The sequence below is a fragment of the Numida meleagris genome, chromosome 1, assembly GCF_002078875.1.
Source record: "Numida meleagris isolate 19003 breed g44 Domestic line chromosome 1, NumMel1.0, whole genome shotgun sequence".
Classification (NCBI taxonomy): Eukaryota; Metazoa; Chordata; class Aves; order Galliformes; family Numididae; genus Numida; species Numida meleagris.
In genome coordinates, this window is record NC_034409.1 from 77864081 (window position 1) to 77891463 (window position 27383).

General features: G+C 48.8%; 1 protein-coding gene across 1 annotated transcript in view; it reads left to right on the forward strand.

Annotated features, from left to right (window-relative positions):
* Nucleotides 1-27383, forward strand: part of FSTL1 (follistatin like 1) — a 44233-nt gene that overhangs the window by 542 nt on the left and 16308 nt on the right. The gene's annotated exons all lie outside the window — the stretch shown is intronic.

Here is a 27383-nt window from a genome sequence, read left to right on the forward strand (position 1 = left end):
TTTTTTTTTTTTTTTTTTTTTTTTTTTCCTTCTCGTTTACTGCAATGACCTTCTTCAGGCAACGAAAGCCATTAGCCCCCAAACTCGTAAACCCAAAGGTCTGTTGACAGAAAATAAACGGTGCCTGAATTCCCGGCGCTGCAGGCTCCGTAAAAGTGAGGTCAGGAACAAAATATTCGATAATTGTGGCAGGGAAATGTGGAAGTGATTTGGAGCAAATGAACACAAGCTGGGCCGGGGGGGCGGCCGGGCGTGCTCTGCGCGGGGAAGCGGTCCCGGCGGGGGGGACGGGCTGGGGCGGCTTCCCGCGCGCATTTTTTCTCCCTACATATTTCTCCCAGATGGCCGGCCCCGCCCTCGAGCATCGCAGCTTGGCTCCGCACAAAAATGTATAAACACTTCTGGTTTCCTACAGAGAGTTGCCTTTCTCTGCTTCCCAGCCCCGTGCCGCGCTGCCCGCGATGTGGCAGGGTTGGGGAACTCCCATCGAGCTCCCTAGGAGTGCTGGCCTTCCGCTGGCTACACCAGCATGGCGAGTGCTGAGGCACGTGAGGATGGGGTGAGCAGACCCTGTCCAACTCCGCTTGCAGCCCTCGAGGAAACTGAGCAACCAATTAGGGTGAGCTGGTGTTTCATCTCCACGTACATGGTCACATTGTAAGAGCCTTTCTATTGGAGGCATGCCGTACTAATGCAGTCAGTGTTTGTGTGCATCTCCTCCAACGCTGTCCTGAAAAAGCCAGTACAGTTTTACCATACATAAACCATAACCAGAAAGGAAATGCCAGCAGTGCATCTGTAGGGCCATAGAATTGTTTGAGTTGGAGGAGACTCTTAAAGGGAATCTGGTCCAACTCTTCTGCAATGAACGGGGACACCTACAGCTACAGAGTAGTGACAGGGCTCTGTGTGAAGTGTGCTGGAGTCAGTGACCTGCAGAAACATGGCAAGGATGCTTCTGGCCTCTAGTTTCTGATTTCACCAATGCCACTAATGTTGTGTTGACTCAACTGAAATTTTAGCTCCTGTTTTTCACCTACTGTACTACAGTTTCAAGAATCTAGAGGACGGCCCAAGTGTAAGTACACTACCATTTCCGAACCTCTGTGTCCTCATCTAAACTGGAAGTAAGACAAACATGAGCTGTTGTGCTCAAAACTTGGTTGTAAAGGCTGGCTGGTGCCTGAGCTGATATGTTAGTGACTTGACTGCTCTCAGAAGTGATGGTCTGGGTGACAAACCCATTAATGTTTTGGTTCAGTTCCAGTCCAAGTTCAGAAAAACTTCAGAGAAATGGCTGAGATTTGGTTCCAATTTCGGGGAAAACTGACACCAACAAATTATCTGTTGGGGTTCTTAGGTCCCTTGCTGCTCGGTGGTGCGCACCAGCTAGCTTGAAGGAACCACCACGTGGGATACTGGGACATTCTTGCGCTCTGGGGAGCGGGCTGTGCTTCAAGGTGGGCTGCTTGCATTCAGTGGCACCTTTGGCACAGCTAGCCCCTTCTAGATGTTCTTCATCACAACCCTCTGTGTCCCCTGGCATTTAGCAAGATTCGCATGGCGTTTCCCCTCTCCTGGATTTCGGAATTGATGACTCTGACTTCTGTTTCTGCCGCAATCTGCACTTAGTGCCTTTCAGTATGTTCAGAATATTAACGCCGAGCCTTGAGCTTCTAATCCATTTGTAGGCAAAACCATATCTGAACATTACTGGCTTTTTGTTCCAGTGCTCATTTCTACAATATTGTTAGGTGCATAATTCGAGTCTTGAAAGAAAGAAATTGCTTCAGTCGATGTTCTTGGCATGATTTTGTGCAGACTGGAAAATCTGAGACATGCCAAAATGTGGGAGCTTTTCTTGGCCCAGTTCAGTAATAGTCACAAGAGCAATAGATGGTGAACTGTGTGCCTCGGCCAGGGGCCAGCCACCAGCCCCAGGCAGCGTGCTTTGTCTCTCTTCCTGGGTCAGACTGTCAGAGAGGAGGCCATTTGCTGGTATCAGTGGGGTCCTTTGGAGGTGAGGCAGTTGTGTTCTCAGCTGGGGCTTTTCTGAGCAGACAGGGTGATCTGGGGGAATCATCCATCACAACGGAGGAAAAGGGAGAGGCTCAGAGTGTCTGATGGATGCATTGCAGGTGAATCGGTAGGGCTGTAATGCAATCGATCAGGCGTTTCCTGCTGGAGTAGTTACCAAGTTAGTGCTGGAAAGGAGTCTGCTTGCTGTCGAACTGTGTCCGTGAGGTCTGTAGGTTGGTGTGTGGGAACACCATGTTTACGCCAGTGTCATCATACGTCCCATCAGGATACTTGCTTTTCAGCGTGAATTTTAAATGTTAATGATGAGATTTATGCCAGCATGAGTATATTGGTGCAAGCTGTGGGAGGATGTTTGCCAGTTTGCTATTCATTCAGATTAATCCCCGAGACCTGTAGCTACTCCCCTGACCTATCCTTAACCCATTTCTGGCCAAATGAGACTGCCTTTGGAAAGCATTCTGTAAACTGTGTGAGCTGATTTAGCTCATTTTGGCCAGAAATGACTGGAGGAGGGAGCCTAGAGGATCTCCTGTCATGAGAAGATCTACTGACAGATCTGAGGGGTTGCAACCCCCAGGCAGCACAGTGATGACAAGCGTTTGGGACCAGATTTATAACTTCTTCTAATAGTGTGCGCTGCAAACACCGCACATCTGTTGTAACCCTGGGATTAATTTTTTCACCCCACCTCCTTTTCCCTCTGTATAATCTTTCCACACAAAAAGCTGAAAAGAGGTGTCGGGGGCAGAAAAGACCAAGTTTCCAGCCAAGTTCTGTTTGCTTAACTCACCTGAGCTCTTCCTCTTCATCCAGCTTGACTCCTGCACGTAACAGTGACCTCATTCCCCTCCCTCCAGGGTCCTGTGCCACTCTGCCAGCAGAGAGCCTTTGTGCCCTGGAGAAGTGGGGCTGGGAGTTCAGCTGGTCTCCATAAAGCAGGGTGTGCTTCCTCCCATTGGGCTGCTTGCGGGGTCTGGCCAGCACCAGCAGCTTGCTTTCATTACACTTTTCCCACGTTTCTGCACTGATGGAGACTAAAAACTGCTGTCTTAATAAATTAAACTTAATGAATTACAGCCGAGATCCTGGTGTAGTTGCATAGCTCTAGGACAAGGCTGTAATTTGGACCTTAAGCTATTGTTTTAAGAAGTATCTGTTTCCCTCTGGAATTTATTGGTAAAGCCTTTGTGGATAGTTGAGTCTTCCTTGTACCGATGTTTGGTCCAGGGCAGTGGGAAGAAAGGATGCTGCAGTGCCAGCACACAGGTAGCTCAGCCTGCTTCTAAGGTTTTTAGTGGGCGTGCTGTGGATGATTTGAGAACTTGGGGGCTGGCAGATATAGCACACAGTTTAGGACATCTCATGCTGAACTCAGTGGCCAGGTGCCCCATGTTTCTTTCTGCAGGGACCATAACCTCTGAGCAGCAGCATGCGTGATGCAAGCTGTGACCCAGAAGCGATGTTGTGTAGCGCTTGGGTGCATGTGACACCCTGATGCTGCTCCACAGATGGAGCTGCAGTTTGCCATCAGGCCTGAGCCGCTTTCTGCAAATTCACTGTGGTTGAGCGAATGACTTTATCTTCCAAGGTGCAAATTCCTTGCTGTTAATTAACAGGGGTCTGTCTGAAAGGCTTCTCTTGCATGTTGCATTCTCCAGCTGCTGTTATTGGTACAGCTGCGTGCCCATCAGGAGGCACAGGGGCACCTTTGATCTTTCTTGCATGGTATTACGTGAGCTGAGGAATGTTTCTCTTTGTACAGAAGAGAGTTTGTCACAAATCTCAGCCAGATGAGTCCTTCAGGCTCACGAGACTCATGTTAGCTAGGCTGCTTTAACTCACACGTCCCATGAGCTAAATGAGATGGGTTCCCAGAAGTGCCTCATTTAGCTGGGTTGCAGCATCTGCCTTCACAGAGGTGTCAGCTTCTGCTGCACTGGCATGTCTGAGCTACATTGTGAATAACCAGCAACTCTCTGGAGAGATTAATCCCTCAAAGCATTGTCTCCAAGCTTAGCAGAAGAAAAGACTGGAATGCTGTTATGCTGTGAAGCACCTTCCAGAGCCAACTCTGTGTGGCAGACGCAGGGGTGTATACATCAGCTTTCCCAGAGGCTGCAGATTTTGCCACAATTGGAATATAAGGTTAGGTATGAACTGGTTAGAGCAGGGGCTTGTTAGCTCACGCGCTATGGGGCTCTGATTGCAACTTCTAGGCATCATAGTCCTAAAGAAACAAACGGCAAATAAACAGCCCTGCAGGCTTCAGTGCTGTGTTAAAGCACAGATAAATGTTGCATGAGCAGCGACTGCATAGCATTTTCTTTCTGCTTGCTCTGAAATGTGCTCCGGTTTGGTAAGCAGCTCCTTGTGTGCCAGTACACACCGGGCTGAAGGCACCAGTCAGTAGTAACGTAAGATTACATCCGTTCTCTGCCATGTAAACTGGCCACCCAGAATTTCCTGTGAAATCTTATTGTCTGTTCTAACCTGAGGTCTCATTTATTATACCATCCCTCTCCATTTTAACAGTGAGTCTATAGCCACTTGGGACAGTGCCCTTAGATCTAGATTTCCCATGACGATGAAGGAAAGCAAGCTTTGTGCTCTGGTCTGCACATGTGGAATTTCTTGAGACTGTACCCCTTGTGGAGCGTGTCAAGGGGAACGTAATCTCAAAAAAATCTGGAGGCTCCTTTTGGGTGAACAAGCTTGGAAGGAACAAGGGAGGTTTGGTGTGGATGACTGGGTAGGTAGGGATTTGGTATCTTATTAGCTCAGCTGCAGGTGGATCACATGTTTCCACTGTTTGACAGGTAGGTACATATTTTGGCAGAAGAAACTGAACGCTGCTTGGAGGCTGTTAGTCTTACTGGGAGAGGGTACTCATTTTCCTGTGCTTTTGAGGAAAATAACAAATGAACCAGGAGACAGGAAGAATTCTTGGAGCTCATCTCTGTATGGCTATTGCAGGACAGATCCCTGTGTAGAGTTTCTCTTGGCTGTGCTCTGCCTGCTGCTGTTCTAGAGATGAAACTCTGCCTGCTTTCTCTTAATACTGTCATACTGTGTGATGGACACAGACAGGATCAAGAGGCCTCAGGAGTATGGATGCTGGTGGAGCTTTCCCTCCTTATTTCTTAATTAGCTTTTCCCCCATAATGAAAGGTTCCAAGAAATGGTGATAGCTTCAGAAGTTACCTATGGCCAGAGACAACTTCTTTGTTTCTTTATCTGTGAGGAGACCTAGGGAAGGTAGTAAAAGTGCTTGCTGCAGCAGTACCGGTGGTGGAACCGAGACAGGAGCCTGTTACTGTCCTCAAGCCTTTCCAGTCTGGGAAGGGGAGAATTACAGACTATCCTAAGTTGGAAGGGATCCATAAAGATTGAGTCCAGCTCTTGGCTCCACATAGGACCGCCCAGAAATCAGACCTTAAGAAGAGGGAGTTAAAGCCTTGGATGAGAGGGGAGCAGGAGTGGGGTGACAGGATGGGCCAGCAAAGCTGTCAGCCCCTGACGGAGGCACATCCTGACTAAGAAGCCCACAGCCTCACAGGGCCAGGTTGCTGAAAACAGCCTGTTGCTGTTTTCCAACAAGGAATCGATCTCTAGCACAGTGCCTGCGGGGCCCCTGTGTGCTGGAGCAGCCCCTGCCATTTCAGCACTGGTAATCGTAGCCTGGAGCCAAGAGCTTTCTTTCCTTCTGCATGATGTAATGTTTCACATATGTACTCTTTGCTGCTCAGGGACTTTCTTTTCCTCCTGTGTTTTGGCCACTTTTTCATGTTTATGCTCGAGGAAGCTGACATACGAGGGATTGGAATTACTGTCTCGTTTCCTGTATGCAGGAGGAGTAGAGTGCCCCAGGGGATTTTTATTATGTCTGGATCGTTTAGTTGTCTGGGTGAGTAAAATTCCTCAGGGATAACCGGAAAAGGTTGTGACCCGGCTCCGCTCTGCAGCACACTCATTCAAACCCAGGAGGCTGGAAGACAGAGGTGGCAGGAGACCAAGCACTCATCCGAGGCAGAGGCTTGAACTGGGCAGAAAAGCCCTGGTGTTCCCAGCTGAGGATGGCATGCTCACTCTGTGTCAGGCAGAAGTTCTGGGCTGTTCCAGCCCCCAGGTGACAAACACTGCCTGAGTGGTGCCCGTCTCATCTTCCTCAGTCTTTTCCCCTTTTCCAGCACTGCTGTGGTGACTGAGGCACAATTTTTGGTGGAGATCCGTTCTGCTGTCCCCAGGACCAGGGACAGGTAGAGGATGACATGACAGCGAGCAGGGTGAGGAAGGAGTATTTTTTTTTTTTTGCCATTTCTTTTAAATTACCTGATTTATTCCCAGCCCACGGTTACAGCCTTACACACATGCTTGCAGATGTTATTCCCTGCAGTCCAAGCTAGAGGGGCTAGTGCTTTCAGGGGAGCTCTTTTTGGGATTCTTTGCAGCATCCCCATTTGGAGAGCAGACTGATTCTCCCACACAGTATTGCTGTCTGCCCAGGGATTAGTTCCTGCTTGTACTACCCAAAGCCATTAGTGTCTTGTCAAATCCAGTCTTCCACATCCCTGCTAAGTGATGTCCCCTTCCTGTTCTGTGAAAAATGATACCGTGCTCTGGAGTATCTCAAAGTCAGTAAGTTTATCTTGATGCTCCTATTCCATGAAGAAGCAGACCATTAATCTTGTTGTTCTGTCTCAGCAGTCCTAATTATGCCCTGTGCTCGGTGATAATCAGTGCCTCCCCCGTGCAGTTGCACATGCATCGCAGGTTGATGGGGCCCCTCTGCTCTGTGCAGAGCCCACCTCTTTTCATCTCCTCCTAGCTCCCTTCCTCCTGTCAAAGCAGAGCATTTTTCCCTGGCTGCCTGAAGAAACGGAGCTTTATGTGATTTTATTCTCTGCTTACTGGCACCTTTGAACCTCCTCAAATAACTTCTAAACCCAACTGCCAGTTTCAGCCATGTTTAGCAAAGGATATCAGGTTCCTAGAAGGTACTGTGTTCCTTTCTATTTTGTAAAAATAAAGACTGGTAGAGTAAAAAGAGACTTTCACTGCCCTTTCCAAGGGAAAAGCTCCAGTCTGAGATCAACTTTCACTATGGACATGAGAGGCATTTCATGAGCATTCCCCTTTGACTGCAGTTTATACCTTCTTAGTCATCGAACACGATCAGCCTCAAGACAGGAATTTGTAGGAAGCACCTTGGAGAACAGCTTCTTGTAGCTTCTCTTTGCACTTCATGGTTTATCCTTCACTCTTTGACTTTTCATTGCTGCAGGACTGTGTTGTGGGTGAAACTGCACCTACGTGTGCTTCACTGGGGGGCACAGGACATGGTTTGTTACCTGAGGCACGTGTATGCACGTATGTACGTACAGAGAATATCCTTTTGTGGGGTAACTTGCCAGTAACTCCAGCAACCTAGGCCTGGGATGGGGGAGCAGAGCAAAATTTGCAATTGATGCGGGTTATTTGTGGGTTTCCGATTCTCCTGGGTGAATGCTGAGTCTTGCAGTAGCATGTACGTAGCCCTAAACCGCATGGTGTCAGTGCAGTGCCTGGACTGTTTCTGACTTGGTGCATGGGAAGGCCTGAGGGGATGGGAGAACAGCTGGGCATGAATGTGTCCTCACAAATCACTGCCAAGCTGCTCTGCAGTGCAGCAGCCTACATCCAGGCGTTGGGGTGGGTTAGGATGCCCTGGCTGCAGCCACAAGGTCAATGGTACACTAGCATTAAATGTACAAAGCTGGTTTTTTCCAAGTTTCCATTTATTTGCTATAGATGGTTGGTGGGGGACAGATTAAAGAGGTTTCTGAGCAGATGTGGTTCAAAGCCTGTGGGCATCAAGAGAATGCAAACACGTCTCTCCAGGTCTGTTTGTTCTTGCGCCTACCATCACACCATGATTTATACGCGGGCTTTGGGCAAGGCATCTAATTCCTCTGAGCTGCAGTGTTCACATCTGTAAAATAGGAGTAACAGCTGTGCTGTGCCTCACAGAAAGGTTTATGAAGCTGAATGCATTCCTCTTAAGAAAAGTTTAAAGCTCTCACTTGGAAGGTGCAGCCGGCATTGCGGAGGGTTATTATCCTTATCAACAACAGTAGCGATAGCGAGGAAGATGGAGGCAGTGTTTGGAGCAGAACTGTCAACAAGTCGTTCATCGACAGGCGGTAACGATGAGCCCTTGGCGGGGGGGAAGCAGGGCTCCCTGTAGCCACATGGTGTGGCTGAGCCTGGGCTCCAGCACGGGGCGTGCTCGCCTGCTGCCCCCGGCAGATCTGTCGGAGGTTGACGAGGAAGAAGAGATGGGTTAGTGATTTCCACTGGTTGTCATGGCAACTAATGGAAATTACTTTTTTTTTCTTTGTCTGTCATTTATGAAGGTGTTTGTTAAAAGAACTAGGAAACATCTTTCTCTGTTTCTTTTTAATATTTTAATTGCTGACTTCTGGTCTTAATAAGTATGTTATCTGTGTATTTCTAGGGAGGCTATGAGAGTTTTTGCACTGGGGATGAGCACTGGCAGCGGGCAGCTCTGTGTGCTGAGCCGCTTCTCAGGGCTCTCCTGCAAGGCTCTCCCATGAGCATTTCCTCACAAAACAGTGAGGCTGAGAGAAGCAGATGCCCGGAGTCACAGGTAGGCTGAGTGCTGTTTGCTGTGGGAGCAAATGATTAGCTACTCTGAGAAGTTTCAGGCTGGATGAGCAGGGAATAATAATGCCAATTTATCAGCCAGTGAGCTGTCAAGCTTACTGACACAGTGAGGATAAAGTGCTTTGAGAATTCTGGATTAAAGGTCTGGATGAAACACAATGTATATTGTCTCTATTTTGTGTAAACAACAGCATATCTTGTCACTGAAAGTATGGCTGTCTACCAACTCTACTGATGCTAAAAGGAGCAATTTTTCCCCATTGATTAGTAGATGATAAAGCCATAAGGAGCTATCATGCTTTGTGTCTTCTGTCCCCTTGCCTAATGCAGCCCATATATCCAGTTTTGTGATTAATTCCCTTTGCTCTGGACTCTAAAGCATGTCCTGTATGACATCCAGTCTTGATTAAGTAATTACCAGAAATGGAAAATACCACTGCGTTTGGCATGTTGCTGCAGTGGTTAATTATCCTCATGCTGTTGCGCCTCATTTCTAGCTTCTATTTGTCTAGTTTTGATCTGTGGGTGGTGAATCTTGTGCTTAATCTACTAACCAGAAGAGGCCTTTTGTACCGTGCGTATGTTCCCCACCAGTAAAAGTGTGGTCTGCAGCAAAGGTTGCTCCCGGTCTTGCCTTTGGAAAGCTGAACAGTTCACCTGTGCAGGATCATGGATAAAATCATAGAATCATTCAGGCTGGAAAAGACCTCTACGATCATCAAGTCCAACCATTGACCCATCCCCATCAGGCCCACTAAGCATGTCCCTCAGTGCCACATCTGCATGTTTCTTAAACACTTCCAGGGACGCTGACTCCACCACCTCCCTGGGCAGCCTGTGCCACTGTCTCACCACTCTTTCTGAGAAGGTATTTTTCTTAATACCCAACCTGAACTTACCCTGGCACAACTTGAGGCCATTCCCTCTCCCTTTTACCTGGGAGAAGAGGCTGACCCCCACCTTGCCGCTCCTTTCAGGGAGTTGCAGAGAGCAGTTAGGTTTCCCTTGAGCCTTCTCTTCTCTGGACTAAACAGTCCCAGCTCCCTCAGCCACTCCCCATCAGACTTGTGCTCCAGAGCCCTCACCAGCCCTGTTGCACTTCTCTGGACACGCTCCATGGCCTCAATGTCTTTCTGGTAGTGGGGTCCCAGAACTGAACATAGTCGTTGAGGTGTTGCCTCACCAGTGCTGAGTACAGAAGGTTGATAACCTCTCTACTCCTGCTGTCTACACTCTTCCTAAGCACCTACTGACGGTGCACTCAATCTCCTCATCCAGATCATGAATAAAGATATTAAACAGAGCTGACATCAATACTGACCGCAGAGGGTGGTTCCCTGAGTCTGCATGCACCGCTCTCCCCTTTCCCAGCCCTTTAGTGCTGCCTGCAGAGGGCTTCCTATTGCCCCATGGTAACAAGGCCTCTCCACATCTACACAGGCACAGACAATGCAAATTGTGAGAAGAAGAACTACAAACCCAGCAGCACACCCTATTTAGGTTGAGAGAGTTCATGCACGTTAACCTACACAAATCGGGATGGCTGCAGCAGCAGCTGACAGGTGAGGCCTCGGCCCAGCAGCAGGGGAAGGCCGCGTCATTGCACACCTACGCTCACATACCTCAGCAGATCAGCTCTAGTTTGCTACTCTGGGGCCTGAGAGCTGTAAAAGGCTGCATTACTGGCATCAGCGTCTCCGCGTGAGCAAACACTGCAGTATAAAGTCCCACGTGGGTGCTAGTGTGTGCTTTGTTTCTCTGCTTAGTGCCCCATTTCTCATAGCTAGATGAACGCTGATGGGAGGAACTACTCTCCCTGGTGCTGGAGGGTGTGTCTGTTTATGGGTGTAACTTGGTTTGGTTTACACGTGGGCACTGGTCCTGGGGCTGATGGGCACAATGAGCAAGCTGTCTGCCTTGTTTTAGAAAACTCAAGCCATTACCAGCAAGTCTGTCCCAAACTGGCTACAGTCAGAGGTGGAGACAGCCAGCTTTCTTGCTGTTCACTCCACCCTTCTCAGAAAATGAATTTCTAGCCAGCTAACAATACAGGAATTTCTTCCAAGAATGATTCTTGCTTCCTTGCTGTCCCAGGGGCATGGGCTCTGTTCCGAGATGTGCTTGTACAGGGCTTAGCACGAACTGGGCTGCATCTTGACCTGGGCCTTGGGACACTTGGTTACTTTAAGTGTGTAATAAAGATTCCGATGTTAGTTTTTTGTTGCTCCAGCTTTGTCTTTAAATTTGGATGTCTGCAGTCTTTTTCTTCTCTGAAAGAAAGTAGAAAGTTCTGTGCGTTTCTTGTTCTTGGGTGCTTTCCAGTTCACACCTCAGGAAGGCTGAGTACACAAGGGTGTAGGTTTATGCTTCCATGGCTTGCAGGAGCCTTTCTGTGAGGCAGCCCTCACTGGGTAGTGCAGGCATTCAGACAAAGAGAGCTCGTGCACTTTTTCTGCAGGCAGACTGATTGGAACTCTCTTTGATTTTGGTAGCTGATGAGAGGTGAGAGGAGATAGTTTGCTTGTTTTAGGCAATGTTTTCATCCTGTGTTCTGCCTCGAGCTCAAAGCCCATCTTTTAATCAAAGTCTGGCGAAAAGCTGCAAACTCCTATGTACCCCAGGGCTGTGATTTTTAAACTCGGAGCCAAACGTTCTTGTGACGTACATCTGAAGGAGGGGTTTCACCACGGGTGCTGTGGAAAAAGGTGAGCAGCTCCCGTGCTGTGGCTGCAGCTCCCTCTTCCTCCTCCATCTCCTCCTCTGTTCTGGCTTCTGCACCACTAGGCAGCTGAAAACTGAACCGTACTCCAAAAAAAAAAAACGCTCCAGCTGATGCAGGGAGGGATAATCTGTCAGCTTTTCGTTCTTTGTCCCTGCGCAGGCTGACATAGGAAAACCCAGTGCAGGGAGGGGAAAGGGCAGGACTGCCTCTGCAGCCACGGCTGAAGACCATCTCAGGTCACAAAGCTGAGACTTAAGGGAGGATGTGGGTGCTCTGCTCTCAGCTTCTGCCTGATCCCTGCACGCAGCAGATGCCCCATCTCTCCTTTCTGCCCCGTCACAGGGCTGAACTCACATGGGTCATGGTGCGAGGCTTGAAGGCTGTGCAAGAGGAGGAAGAGGAGGAGGTGCTTTCTGCCCTGGCCCGTCCCCTGCTACTGACCACAGCCCTCAGGAGAGAGGCCCCTTTGCTGGCTGCTCCTTCCCTTTGAAACACAGAGCGTTAACTCTTTCTTAGCAAACTGCTGTCCTGATTATGTCCCCTCATACAAAAGCTGTGTCTTTGTGTGAGAAGTGGTGGCTCCAGCGCTCATAGGCTTCTGGACAGTGTAGGGCTGTGGGGCTATGACCCCCTGCCCTCCCCAGCACTATCCATCCTGCTTGTCCTCTGTTACGATCAGTGCTCTGCAATGGAGTCTAGAGAATGTATGTACAGCTGTCTTGGCTTTAACAGCTAGTGCTTCTAGTTTAGCCAGTGGGTGTTCACGCAGTAACTACCAGAAGTCCCAAGTTTGTTCCTTCTTGCATCAGTCCCATTCTGCAGCATTATGTGTTCCTAAGTGTTTGTTGAAAGCATTAGGATGTCTCGGGGAGAAGTGCCTGTGTTTGCTTCATTATTTTTGATGGGATTTAGCTGTTAGAAGTTAGGCACTCTGTGTACTGCCAGCAGCTATCCCAGTGGTAATGTAGGCTGATCCCTCTGCAGCTGCATGGTTTCCAGCAGGGAAGGAAGAAGGGGGAAATGACAGCGTCTTGGCTGAGACAAAGGTACAAAACTCAGGTAAGATGAAGAAATGTAGTAAATTCCATGCATGGACCATGTAGAAGTAAGTATGTCTCATGGGCTGTTGCTTGGTGTGTTATGAGAAGGGGAAGAAATTACAAGATTTAATAGGACATGGATTCAACTCAAGGAGCAGGGTCCCTATGGTAGACCTGTGCTGACATCCTGGTGCTTTGAAGGGTATGATGCTCCTGAAAGTCATTAGTGTATGCTGTAACGAAAGGATTGGATTTGCATGTCATGGAGGATTAAACTTGGGGCAGCTGAGGTTCTTAGTGACCGTGGATGCCCGTTCCTTCATTTGGCTGGAATTGCCATCATGCAGCAGGAATGGCTGGACAGGTCACAAAGTGTGAATTGACAGAGCAAACTTGGGTTAGGCTTTACTGTGGGAGAGGAAGCAGTAAGCAGTGACATGCCAGGAACTGCTTCACTACCTTTTGGCTGTTCTTGCTATAGAGTGAGCGTTTGCTCTTAGAGGGGAGATGCATGCAGCCCAAAGCAGTGTCCCTTTTACATACTTGATTTGAGTCTGTCACTGCACCCTGGGCTTGATGCTGCTGACTGTGATGTTAAAGGTTTCTCATATTGCAGTCCCTTCCCAAAGGCTGAGACTAATCTGTGTGTATGTGCGTGTTTGATGGAGTTAAGGGTACCAAGTGCAAGAGCAAGCAATACTTGCCATGGGTAAGGATTTGACAGTTCCTATGGTAAGTGAGAATCAGCGTTAAGTCCCAAAGAGGGAAAAGCTGTTGCAGATCAGCACAGATGTGATACCCACTTGTGTTCACTGCAAGATACTTGGCCCTTTTCAGTCAGGGCTGTTTTCTTCTGCGTTACTGAAGTGATTCACGTCTTACGAGTGCCGGAGCACTTACAGGAAAAGGAGGGATGTGCAGTCAGCATCTAGATTGGCAGTGGCTGTCATAAAGATGTTAAGGTGCTGTGAATTCCAGTAAATTGTTCATTGCAGGCTGCAATTATTTCTGTTACTTTGCTGCTGCCATAGGCTAAAGGAGCACGTGCATGCCATTCCTTCAGCTCAGTGGGACAATTTTCTAGAGCAGGTGTGTTAAAAGCTGTCAGCATGCTTGGTACTCTTCAAAATCTCCCCACCTTCACACTGTCTGGGCATTTGGCAGGGAACGATTGGGAAATATGGCAGCTTTTATCCTAGGAGAGCTGTAAGACCCGCAACAAGGAGCTGTTTGCCCTCCTTTGGGTAGGGGTTGTTTGTCTGTTTTCCATTTTTATTTCACATTAAGCTAGCCCAAATTGCTGGAGATACAAAAAGTTTTCTTCGAAAAACCAACCAAGAGATTCTTCTCAAAAACTGAAAGGCGGAGTTGTGTTACCAAACGTTTCGTTGCACAGCATTAGACTTCCCATAATTGCAACACCCCAAGGTGTCCTGCAGTACATCCGCAGAACATCTGTTTATCGTGGCTTAGTACATTATAATAAATACCAGTGCTACTTCTAAAATCACATGTGGGGAAAAACAGATCAAGTTGTATTTATTTCCTACAGCCTGTACATTTGTCCAAGTAGCATCTAGCATAACTTTGTTAAGCACAGCCAGTGTAATATCAAGTGTGTGAGAATAATTTCTACACGTACGTGATGATGTCTAGTTAAGCAATTTGTTCTCAGTGTTCGAAAGGCTGCCATTGATTTCCTGGTGTGCTTGAGTCGAAGCCAGCTCCAGGAACACGTTTTAATAAATGCTTTGGGTGTGTAGATTTCCTGGGTTTTCTAAAATCTGTGTTGAAAAAGAAAAGCTATTGTCCCTTCTGAGCTTCCAAGCTTAACTTCTTCCGATGCATTTACCACTGAAATCTCTCCTCTGCACAGAAGAGGATCTGGTTACTTTAGGCAAAGGAAGGTGCTCCTGCCTTTACCAGCAGCTCCCTTTCCCTGGTACAAGCAGCAGGTAGCCAGACCAGGCTTTCACACAGCAAAGGACTCTAAATTGAGGCACAGCAGTGATTTCTTTAGAAGCATTTTTCATTAGCTCTTTAGCCCTTTCATGTACCCTTTTTCTTCCAAGACTCTTCTAAGCTTCTCACAGCTAGGGAGACATTTTGTTCTATTCCAGTCTGTTCTTCACCTCTTTGGATACGTGGCTGCAAGTCTGCGATCTTGCTGAAAACTGATGATCGTCAGCAGCTCAGGCTAGTACACTGGGCTGTGAGCTGCAGTGGCTGAGGCACAAGTGTGTTTTTCTTTCTGCTGACTTTTATTAGAGAAGCAGTGAATTCTGCTGGCCGGCAAGGTGGACAGCCAAGGCCGACAGACAGCTGTGAAAGCTAATGCCTTCCACTTGGATTTGCCAGAGGCTGCCTTCTGAAGCCCTTAGTCTGCTTCAGTTGTACATCTCTGGGAGTTCGTTTTTCCCTTTGGAAGTAATGGGAAAAATCCATTTGTCTTCCCTGGATGCTGCAGAGTGTGCGGTCTTGCTGGGACATCTCTCATGTCCGTGCTGCAGCCCTGGCCATGCAGGGCCACCTGACCTCGTGCACAGACTTTGCTAACAGTGAGGAGCAAACTGAAGCTCTTCTGTTCTTAGCTGAAATGGCAAAAATTGTGTGGCCTTTTTTCTCAGTTATGTTCATTAAATGAGAAATTTTCTGTCGAATACCAAAACTGTTTATACTGCAATAAGCAAGGGAAACTCCCCAAATATTTTGTGCTTGTTTAACTTAAAATACATCCAAACTCAGTGTGCTCCCCCTGCCTTTGACTTGATTTTGACATAGAGCGTGCAAAACACCAGGTTTCAGCCTGCTGCAAGTGCGGTATCTGTACAGTTCCACAAACAAGGGGATTTGTAGAAAAACATCAACTCTGCCATTTCTCTAGCACTAGTGTGAAGGGAGAACCTGGCCACTGAGATCTTGTGGAGCTGAGTGCCCCAGGATCTTGCCAGGATATTACCAGAATAATAGGATATTTCCAGGCAGTGTCACACAGATGCTGTGGGCTAGATTTCCAGTGAGGCTGACGACTTTTTCCCCCCCCGTGTTTCTAAGTGTTTTCAGCATCACTGAATGCTAGGCTGTTTGGGGGGAAATTCAGCCCTGGCAGAAGAACCAGAGCAGTTCTGATGAGTTTCTCTTCAAGAGGGGAAGTTAGAGGGAAGCATGTGGTGGGGGATAGGAGGGGGAAATAACAGGAGAATGTCAGTAATCTGTAACATGGCTCCTGGGAAGCCAACCTGAGGTGATCAGCCAAGCTGTTGATCAGTACATGGGGAACCCTGGTGGCTGAAAGCATTGGTAGAGTTGCAAGCCACATCTCAAATACTCCCTCTGATTAGAGGTGCCTTACAAAGCTTCCTGACATCTGGCCTCTTGTTATTTGAGGAAAACAGAGGAAAAAAAGAAAAAGGAAAAGAAAGATTAAACAAGCAAGCCAGAAATCCCATGGAAATAACTTGTCCCTGAGGCAACTGAGTTGGCTTTAGCAATCGGAGATCTGTTGTCTGTGCAGAGATCTTAGTTTCCCTGGAAACTTTCAGATTTCTGGGGATGCTTCCCGAGGACTGGCACAATAACCTTCATTGCTCAGGAAGGAATGGTTGCTGTGCAGGTACCACTTCTCCACGAGCCTCTGCTCTGTCACTTACCTTGTGCCATTGCCTTTCTTTCACCTTGAATGCCCCCCAGCACGTGTTGCGGAGCTCCAGGGTGTGAATTCACTGAGCTGCAGCTCCAGCTGCCATGAAAAATTAATTTCTGCTGGAAGGTGGGTGCTGCTTGGGTGGCAGCTGCTTGGGTGATCAAAGCAAGTGACACTTGGAGACAATACTTTGTGCCCAGAAAGACCCCGACCCTCCAGGGGCAAGCACAGCAACAAGTGATGGGAAAGAGAAGACCTGGGACCAGCGGGGCCAAGCTTGGTTTGGCATCTCTCAATGCTGCTTGCCTTTGTGGTACAGAGTATCTGTAATTACATTATGCCTTCTGCTTCATCATCTGTCTCAGCCCATTAGAACACCTGCTGGTTAATTACTTAAGAAGCTATCAAAGTTTACAGTAAGAGTTGCTACATCCTTCTTACCTCAGACAAAAACAAGCAAACAAAGCCATCACCTCTTTATGCTCCTTCTAGAGATGTGGCTGCAACCACTGAGTCCATACCCCTAATGAGCACACAGTGCTGTGTTTCTTTTCCAAGACAAAATAAAAAGCAGCAGTGGCAGGTCAGTGTTGAGGTATGAATGAGCCATCCTTGTGCTTAGCTCTTAGATCCAAGCACTTGCTTACTGAGTGCTCAAGAAGGGTAGCAATTCCTCGCGTGGAGCAGCAGTAGTGAGGGGCAAGATACAGCCAACATCACAGGCAGAGGGTCTGTAGTATCATAGAATCACAGAATATCCCATGTTGGAAGGGAGCCACAAGGATCATTGAGTCTAAATCTTGGTTTCACTGGACCACACAAAATTCAAGCGGTGTCCAAACACTCCTTGAACTCTGGCACTTGGGGCTGTGCCCGCTGCCCAGGGCAGCCTGTTCCATGTCCACCGCCCTCTGGTGCAGAACCTGTCCCTAACCCCCTCCCCTGACACAGCTCCATGCCGTTCCCTCGGGCCCTGTCGCTGTCACAGAGAGCAGAGCTCAGCGCTGCCCCTCCGCTCCCTGTGAGGAGCTGCAGCCGCCATGAGGCCTCCCCTCAGCTCCTCTGCTCTGGGCTGAACACACCACGGGACCCCAGCCGCTCCTCACACACCTTGCCCTCTAGCTCCTTCACCATCTTCACGTTCTCAAGGTGAGGCCATACAGAGTAGAGCGGGACAATCCCTTCCCTTTCCCATCTGGCAGTGCTAGGGCTGATGCATATCTGATTCACTCTGGTGAGCATCCAGGCTCTGAGCTGTATTCCACCATGCAGCTTACTTGGTGAGGGAACTAAATACGCTGGGACCTGCTGTCCCAGAATCCGGGTTCCCCATCAATCAGGCCCTAGCTCCAGGGGATGGTCAAGTCCTGCCTGCCCTGTCTTCTTCTCTCTAGTCTTTATTGCATCCTAAGCCTACCTCTTCTATGCAAACGTGTCCTGGTTCATTTTTCCACCCTTGTACTGTTTGACTTGAATTACCATTTCCTTCTGGCATCAGCTGTGCTGCCTGTAATGGCTGATGACCTGCAAAGTGGCATGTAGAATGCAATGTGGTCCTCCTGTTTTTCATTTTGTCGTACCCCAGGCAGCAGCTGCCTGTCAAATCCTGCTTCAGACTCAGCAGTCCTACAGCAGAGCTAGTGTGGTCACTGCATTCAGCCAGTGCTTGGGCAGAGCGGTCAGAAACCGTGAGCTGTAAAGTAAAGGATTATTCTTAGCAGTCACTGAAAATTCAGGAGTGTCAACAGACTCTAGAGAAGAGTCTGAGCACAGACTCTACAGACTTTGAGAGACGTGAGTAGCTTTTCTCAGGCAAGAGGCACCAAGGTGACTCCCCTAACAGACCCAGGCTCTTGCAGTGATGCCAAGGATCATTCTGCATTTTTAGCAAAACAGCTTCAACGATTCCTCGAACACGCACAAAATAACTTAATCTTGTTCTCAGAAACCACTGACCTTTTTCTGTTGACACTTGAAAAAGGAAAAGTCAGCCTGAGGCAAACACCTGGCATGGAAAATTTCAACCTGAGCAATTCAGTGCTGGCAAAGTTTTCAGCAGTGGAAAAGATGGTTTCATAAGGGGAAGCGTCCAGCTGCTTTTCAGTGTTGGGTGCTACCTGTTCCACCCATAACAGGGTCTGACACCTTGACTGCTGGCTCACCACTCTGCTGTTACCCAATCTTACCTCCTGGTGAAGATGGTTGCATGTGAATTATCTCTTTTTAGTCGTCCCTGCTAAGCCCTCAGCCACGTCTGAGACCTTGCTTGTGGTGGGTCTGTACCAAACCACTCCGGGCCCTGGTCCTGCTCCAGTAGCCAGGCTGCTGGGACCCAGAATCCCTGAGCTCCTCCAATTTTCCCTTCCCACATAGCGTTCAGCAGGGGGATGCTTTCAGTCAGCCATTTTGTGGCTTTTGCAGCTGCTCTAGGGTATGGCTGTCACCCACTGAACTTCAAATGGCTTTGCTAGGATTAGCCTACACATGGAAGATTATTGAAATACCTGGCGAATCTTAGCCATCTGCTTTAAATTCACTCTGTGTAGTACTCTGAACTCGGGTCTTCCTCCTTACTTTTTGATTAGCAGTTCAAGTTATTGCTGGTGGGTTTGTTATAAACACCAGCACTGAGATGGGCTGACACTGAGCTCCTTCATGCATGCCATTAAGGAATCTTTGAATGGGTACAATTCAATTCTGGTTATTAGTGACACAAAGCCAAAACTACGGCGTAGAGTCAGAAGCCCATGTAACTCACTTATCTGGTGTACAGGTTGTGTCCCTGGTTCAAAATCTCTGTATTTCTGAGCAGTGGGAATCTGTGCAATAAAATGCATCTCCTATGAAAGCTTCTCTTGTCTTCCTGTCTTCCCATGTAAAATTCTTACAGCCACAGCTTCAAGGACAATGCTACATTGCTCAAGCATTTAATACTGCGGAATTTGTGTTGGGAAATAATGTAATTGTATTTTTTTCATAACAAAGCCATTATAATGTCAAAAGCTTAACTTTCTGTTCTGTTAGCCAACTGCCAGCAGAGATTGCCGGGAAAAGAAAGTGCTTACTTTAACCTAAATTTTTTACTAGCAGGAGAAATGGAATGAAAACGAAATGAATTTATTATGAAATGGATTTGTTTTAGGCTTTCTTCTTGTGCTGTTGTTTGCTTTCTTTGAGGGCATTTAGAGCTGATTGGCAGCCCCAGAGACAGAAATCCATTACTTACCCAAAGAGCAGAGAGCAGTGGAGGCAACAATGCGGGCTCCCTCCCTCCCTTCCCAGTCCATCCTCTGCATCCCTTCTGCATTCCCAGAATGGAACTCACCTTTGTCATGAAGGGGCCGTGTTCAGCTCAGCTGGGAGTGGTCAACCAAGTGTGTGCCGTCTGCTCCCTTCAGCTGGGGACATCTGTTGAAGCCTGCTGGCTGCTCAGGGCCAGGTCCCACGCTGAGCAGGCGCGTGGGACACCTTCCTGAGGCAGAGAACTGGCGTTCTGCACTTCACCATCCTCCTGGGAAGCGAGATCATGAGGAGTTTTGGAGGGCAGAAGAGGAGAGTGAATGTGTGATCCCAGTGAAGGAAAAAAAGCTTTACAAATGCCTGCACAAAAGGAATTGTTCCTTTCAGAGCGCTCAAACACAGCTGAAGCTGCCTCCCGCAAGCAGCTGTCATTCTCTTCATTCCTAGATGGATGGATGTAACCAAAGGGCAAATCCATTCTACTTTCTGCCATCCCTAATTTTGTGTGTCACATCTGGTTGTTTGAAGGATTACTTTTTGGAAGAAATTTGGAATTTGGCAGACGTGACTTATCTTCCTGATTATCATCTTGGCTGAGCTTGCATCATAACAAAAATAATGAATGCAGCTTTGAAACTTTTATTTGCCCTCTTCTGACCGTAAAATGGGGTTATACTGCGCATTTTCAGCCTTAGTTTTTCCAGTCCCCCGTGTTTCCATTGCAATAGAAGATTTTTCTATCCCCTGCTTCTTTAAAAATGTTATTGATAACAGTCAAAACACATACTACTTTTATAAAAGAGCATTATTTATTAAGGTAGACATCCGTTACAGCTATGTATTTTCCTACTTCATAGTGAGTATGATGGGAGAATGAAATGTCAAGAGGGAGATGTGTTGTTTATGTCAAAGCATAGAATTAGTCTGTGAGCAAACAGGTGTGAGCTGGTTATGAATACAGTCAGATGGCATTAGAAGAAAGCTCGTAGCTGTAAGAGGGTTTTGAGGTCAGCCTTTCAATGGGTATGAGAAAGGCAAAGAATAACATCCTTTATGTGGTGTCATGTGAGCAGAGTTGTATGCAGAGGGGCCACTGGTGGCATGGAGCTGGAGAATGATCCAGGAGGTGCCTCTCTGCCCCGTGTGTGATCCCGTGGGAAGCTTTGCAAGGACTGTGTCACCCAATGGCAAGTGTTTGTGGTGAGGAGTGTTGTGGGAGGGCCGTTAAGAGCAGTGCCTTGGGAGAGCAGCACCTCGACCCCCTAGGGAGAACACAGGCATGTTGTCCAAGTGAAAAACAGTGGAGATTTGTTACATTTCCTTTTTGACCAAAAAAAACAAACCCCAGATTCTTACCCCAAACACAAAAAGAGGATTGCCCATACGCTCCCACAGCATGCCATCCAGCAGAGCCACAGCCCTCTTGCTGGGCAGGCAGGCAGCCCCACAGCACCCACAGTGGTTTTGAGGAAAGCCAGCAAGCCAGGAATGCATAAGGATGCTGGAGCTGTGCATGCTCATAGCTTTTCATCTCCAAAACGCAGCCCAGCCAGGCCACAGGGCAGAAAGCAAAACATCCTGGGCTGAGTTCAAGAAGTGCTAGAGAAGAGCTCGTGGTTTTGGAGGCAGTTCAGGCAGTGATCTCTCTTCCAGGAGCAGGGGCTCCAGGAAGTGCAGAGAGCCTCAGGGTCACTCGCAGTGCTTGGTCCTCTACCCCAAGGACTGGCAGCAAGTCCCCAGAGCCTCCTTGCTGCCTCCAGAGCAGTGGAAAAAGGGACAGGCGAGTGCTTGGGTCGCTGCCAGGACTGAGATGGGCACAGGCTGCTCAGGTCTGAGAGGCAGGACCTATGAGATGGTGCTGAGCATCAGAAAGGGGCTGAGCTGGGGAGGGGAGTTTCCCCAGTAAAATTCTGTCTGAGAGCTGCCTCGTTAGATCAACGCTGTTTGCATTGCTGGAGTGACTCAGAGGAGAGGATGCTTTCCCCACAGCAGCATCTATTTGGGTTATTGCAGCCACCAAAGGGAACTGGGGCTTTGTCTTTCTGTTTGTTTTTTCAAAGTCAAGCCATGGGAGTCAGCATCAACAGTCTTCCAAGCTAGACAGGAAAAAATTCCGTGATTGCGGAGAGCGGGGAAAGGGCTGTCTGCAACAGATCTTCGTTATTTCCAGACGCTGTCACAAAGGGCCAGATGGAAGGAGATGAAAGAACGGGAAGAATAAGTCGCTTTAGACACCAAGCGGTGATATTTTAGGAATAAAGCCATGGGAATAATTGACTTTTTCTCATTCTTTAGCTGAATCAAAGAGTCAAAACAAAAAATTCATTTCGGATCAGTTGAAATTCTTCTTTTATTCTCAACATAAACCAGAACTGACCGAACAAAAAGAAGTTAATCTCACCAAAATGTGTTTTTATTTTGCTTTCTTGAACCTTCAAGTCTGCATGCAGCACTTCATGAAACACATTTTAAAATTAAAAAAGGAAGAGCAGTTCATATTAGAAACTGTTTGGGGATTGAAACTTTTGCCCTTGCTAGGTACAAATTTGCAAATAATTTTGATCAGCCTCAGACTGCGTTTTCCAGTGAATTAGCCCTCTGCCTGAAAATCATTCCCCAGCCTTAGGAATGACAGGAAATTGTTGATCGCTTTTCTTGCTTCTTGATCAGAGGATTGTCCCCGATGCATGTGCACTACCATTCACTGCACCTCGTGTGCTTGCTCAGCCCTCCCCTCCTTCCTCCTGTAGCAAAGCTTTTGACTTCATTTTTACAGCATTTTTTCCACTCCTCTTTCCAGTACCGACGAGGAGTCGCACGTGATCTTCTGCCAGCTGTCAGGTATTCAGTAGTAAAAACAGAGGTTACAAGAACCCGGAGAGCTTGCTTTGCGTCTGCCCACCTCCTGAGACCCTGGTTTGCACTTTGAAGGTTCTAAGGCAGCAGAGTTTTGACTGACTTGCCTTCAGCTCCCTCTGACTACAGGGACACCATTTAACTTCTGACGGAGCTGTGCCCTTTTGGCAGGGGTACCACTGATAGATGAGCAGGCTCCAGGATAGTGGCCCAGCCTTCCCAAACTTCTGTGTCCTTGCAGCTTTCTTTTACCCTGCTTCTGCTTTCAGATCTTCCTGTTAGTCTGATAACCACCTCAAACTGGCTTTGCATCAGCAAGGAGCTGAGCAAGTCTGTGACCAAGGCTAGAAAATGGGAAGTGTGAAACTGGCTTGTGCCCAATGCTATTCTCACCTCCTTCCCGCAAGGAAGCTGACTCAGTACTTCCCTCCATTCCATAGCAGTTTCCATTGGTTTTTCGTAATGTGCAGTGGCAGGAGTTGGGTAAAGCCAGGACCAAGGCGTAGAGCTGGGAATGAGAATCATCACAGCGTTGTGTCAGCGATGGAAACAAAATTACTGGGGTCTCTTTTGCAAGAAGCCTGAGGCTGCTAGCAAACCTCAGTGCTTTCGGCTCTCTGTGTTCCTCTTGTGCTTCCACTTACTGGAAGAGGTGAGGAGATGCCATAGAGTTGTAAATCCTAACTTGCTCATCTCACTCTTCCCTCTGTTTGGAGCCAAGTGATGGCTGAGAAATGTGGAAGGTCTGGGTCCTGTTTGGAAATTAATCACTGCAAACACCATCCTGGTGGCCTCTGAGAGCGGGTAAATGGGGATGCTGAAAGATAAAGGAGAGACAGCCTGTCCCAGTAAGAACTGCAGCCTGCCAGAGACTTAGGGGCTGAAAGAGAGGATGTGAGGTTGGTCGTATATGGTGTGAGCAGCCTCATGTTGGGTAGCGAGGGAGGACCACGGAGTGAGTACACTCCAAAATGGGCAGAGGGTGTTAGGGCTCTGGTGCTGAGCTCTGTGGGCTGGAACTTCTTGCATTCTGCTGGGGAAGGGAAAGCACCCTTTCCCTTTGGAAAATGCTGCTGGCAGGGAAAGCTTCCTCTTACTGCTGAGACTGGGTGTGCTTGGAGAGGGGCGTAGGGGATGTGGTCTGTGCTTCTTAACAGGAGGAGTTATGAGGCTGCTTAGGCTGGGAAGCCAGGGACAAACGTTCCATCTCTGCCTGTCCCAAGGAGCCCGTGCTCCTCCTCCTCTTCTTCCTTCCCCTGACAGTAAGGGCTTCCTCTGCCTGCTCCTAGGCGCTATGACTTGTTCTGAATGCTGTCCCCTCCTGCTGACATTCAGGAGTTAATGCTGGCCATGCTTTTATGGTTTAAGCAAAACAGGATGGAGAATTGTGGTTCCCAGAAGTCCATCTGTAACCAAACAGAGCCTGGCCTTGGGCATCTGGGGTCTGGGAGGGAGAGCTGTGCTCCAGCAGGGACTGTGGCTTGTCTGTCACATTGCAGCGTAGTCCTGGCCCCAGACCAGGAAGAGAGGGGAGCTGAACCCCTGCCGTAGGCAGCTCTTGAGCAAATCGCCTCCCGTCTCTTTTCCAGTCTGTCCCAGGAGGATGAGGATGCCAATCTCACCTTGCAGACCCCATGAGATTAACTTCATTAATCTCAACTGTGGGGGCTGCAGGCTGGGGGCTGTGGTGCTAGGGAATCCAGTTGTCTGCTCCAGGAGGGCTGTGAGGATGGGCAGAGGGAGGAGTGCTGCGAGGCAGCATGGTTTGGACCCATGTTATGTTCAGGGCTGTGACTACGAAGGGATTTTTAGGGTGAGCGGCAGAGCGAGGCTGCTACAGTGAGAGCAATGCCAGGCACAGCCTCCCTGCCTTCCAGCAGCCATTTTCCAGACTTGTTTGTGGCAGAGATTTCCTCTTTCCCAGACTCCCGTGTCATTGTTCCCCTTATGGGGCCTCACCGGTCATTGCCTTGTGATGGAAAATAAGAAGTTGTAGGGGCCAGAACGCAGACATTCCTTCCAGCTTAAAAGGGAAGACAGCCCTAGCACAGAGGAATCCCTGTGAGAGGTGTGCCTGGCTCCTCACTGCTAGCAGCATCTCACTGGAAGAGAAATCAGCTGTTTGGCAGATGACTTTCTCCTCTTTATTAGGTTACTGGGAGAAAAGCCTCCTTCCTCCAGTTCCTGCCTCCCTCTCCTTGCAGGCTCCTGCCTGCTCATGTGGGACACGAGGAAGGCCTGGCTGCTGGGCTGGGCTGTGCTCTCTGCCATGCAGCGTCCACTGTGCTTGAGGTGTGCTCCTGTTCAGCTGGCCTGAACCTCTGCACCCCAGTGTGCTCCTCCAAGCTCCAGGAGCTGCAGGTCCCCTCCTCTCACATCTAGGTTTTCTGGGAACGTGCCGTGGTATCCAGCACGGGTGGAAATATATGCTCCAGCATGTTTCCCATTAGCGAGACTGCAAAGGAATTACTTTTCTCCCAGATCCCCCAGGAGGCAGAGCGGTGCTGGGATGCTGTCAGTGCCCGCCTGCCCCTCACCTCCAGCAGCTCTCCAATCCATCAGCCAGTTTCCACCCCCACTGATGGAGCGGTTGAGGCCTCTGAGATGACAGGACCCAGCTGTTCCTGTGGCTCTGGGTGACCGACTTAATGAGAGGGGCCCATGGATCAGCCCCCGAGGAAGGAGCTCATGAGCTGCCCTGTGCTGGCTGACAGGCGGGCTGTGCAGAGAGCTGCTGGAGGCTGGGCATCATTAGTTCTGCTACTCGCAGAAGGGCTTCGGAACCGCAGGGAGGAGGAGGAACAGGCCGCCTGAAAGTTTAATGGCTCTGGGCCCCTTTACATCTAGTGCAGAACTCATGCTGACACCTTTTCAATAAGTAGTTGTCAGTGTTGGGGACGTGTGTCTGGTTGCAGGCCCCTGAGGAATCCAGCACTGGCCCAGGCTCTGCCTCACAAACCTGACCTTTTCTCCTTTCCTCTTTGCCTGATTGCTTTGGGGAATGCCCGTTTTCAGGCCTTCTGAGCTGCCCGTGGACACCTCTGCTGCTCCGAGCTGCCAGACATGTACCTGCACCTTCCAGAAGCCAGGGAGAGAGGCTTTTGGGAGTGGTGGTGGATGCGGATGGTGCCGCTTTGGGACCAGGTGGCACAAAGCCGAGGAAGGGTGCAGCTGGGCCTGATGCAATGGCTTCTGCAACTTGATGGCAGGTTTCCTCCTAGAATGGGGCATACAGATCGCCCTGCAGTCCTCTGCCATCCTAACTGTAATGTTGCCTGGGGAGGTAGGTTTGATGCGGCGTGATCTAGCATGGTTCAAAACCCACGCACTGAGCTTATCTCTGATGACTGAAAACAAACCTTCCAAGTGAGACTTAAAGGTTGTTTGTGTGGGGTTTCTTCCAGAGCTCTGTAGATGCCCTGAAGCAATAGACCTAATAAAGAGAAATTGCAGTGTTTATTGGACTGCCTGTTCACGGGCATCCCAGTGCTGGGGGTGCTTGCTTGTTCCCTTCTAATCTGTTCCGTTTACACTGCTGCCAGATTTCCGCCCTGTCACACCAGAGCGTTAGAGAACCCAGGGTTGCCGCAGGAATTGGGTCAGGTTTGCTCGTTAGTCCCAAATGGGAGCAGTGGGAGAAATGTGCTGCCAGAGCCAGCAGCACAAATGGCTTCAGGTGACGGACTGCCTGCCCTGTGCTCCCTCCAGTGTACATGGGACCTGCTCTCCTGGCACTTTCTGCAAAAACTGTTTTGCCCAGAGGTACGCTTGGGTAATGGCATGGAATGCACAAGCCAAGTTTTTTCTCAGCACTCAGCTCTCTCTTTGAGTGCTGCAACACATCGTGTTTCTCCCTGCAGCCCCACAACAGCAAGGAGGGAGGTCTTGGAAGTCAGGAGCTATGGCTTCTTGTCATAGTTTTCTGTGCCTTGTGTCTCCAGATCTTCCTGTGTTAAGGAGGAGACGTTGCTGAGACAACAGCTGATGAAGCGTTAAAGTTTTGTGGCTGGATGGTGTATTGAGTTGGATTAGGAGCTGTGCAGACAGTGCTGTTAGCCAGTGGCACAGCTTACATCCATACCCCTTTGTCAGTCTGTGGCACGAGAATCTGTGAGAGTCTTGCAACCCCAGGCATCATCCTGTTGCCCTTGAGTTTTGCCTTATCGGTGTGGTGCTCAGACTTGTATAATGTATCAGATTGCTTCCCAAAGGAGCTTTTGTGTCACTGCTCCACAGCACTTTGATTTCCTTGCACATCAGGCAGAGTGAAAGTGTGAAGCCTTGATTTTACAGGAAACCACGCAGAGCGTTATAGAATCAGAGAATCGTTTGAGTTGGAAGGGACCTTTAATGGTCATCTAGTCTGACTCCCTGCAAGGAACAGGGCCACCTACAGCTAGATCACGTTGCTCAGAACCCCAGGTCCAGCCCGACCTTGAGTGTGTCCAGGGACGGGACAAAATAATATGAGGGTCCCAGTTGTTTTGCAGATTTCCACATGGTGATACCAAAACAGGAAGAAGAGTTGCAGTTGCTGCTGATAGCAGAAAAGATTTTTACTCCTGATGAAGCACCCTCGCTCTATGCCCACTGCTCTTGTGCCTTCCCCTCGCTGTCTGGGCTCACGTGGCCCCAACAAGGGGAGCTTTGTAGAAAGCCAGCGTGGCATGGTTGGAGATGCTGGTAGCACTTGGGAGGCCACCAGAGAGTCTGGTGGAGACTGTGAAGCCTCATTCACAGTCCCCGCCGTCATCCTCCATTCTTTCAACACTGTCTTGGTTACTGTCCCAGCTGTGCGCTCTTTGGGCTGGATGAGTGCGCAGCAGGCCAGCAGGTGAATTATTCTGAAGGCCAGGGCAAAGTCACTCAGAAAATGCTCCAGCTGTCACTGGGGACCGTTCAATGAAAGCAGCAACTTGCTATGAAATTGTGCTTTGAAAGCAAAAAAAATTTAAAAAGTTGGGATAAAGAGGTGGCAGAAGAAAAAAGGTGTGCTCAGCGTTTGTCATTATACGTATCAATAACGCTCTTCAGGCAGATTCTGCTCCTTTTTGATCATCTGTTTGCAAAGATATATGTTGGAGGTACAAAGATAACACGGTGAGCAGAAGTAAAGAGTGGTTCTCAGATTGGAAGGGGAAAAGGCTTTGTGTATTAGAAAGCAGATGGGATCAGGCTA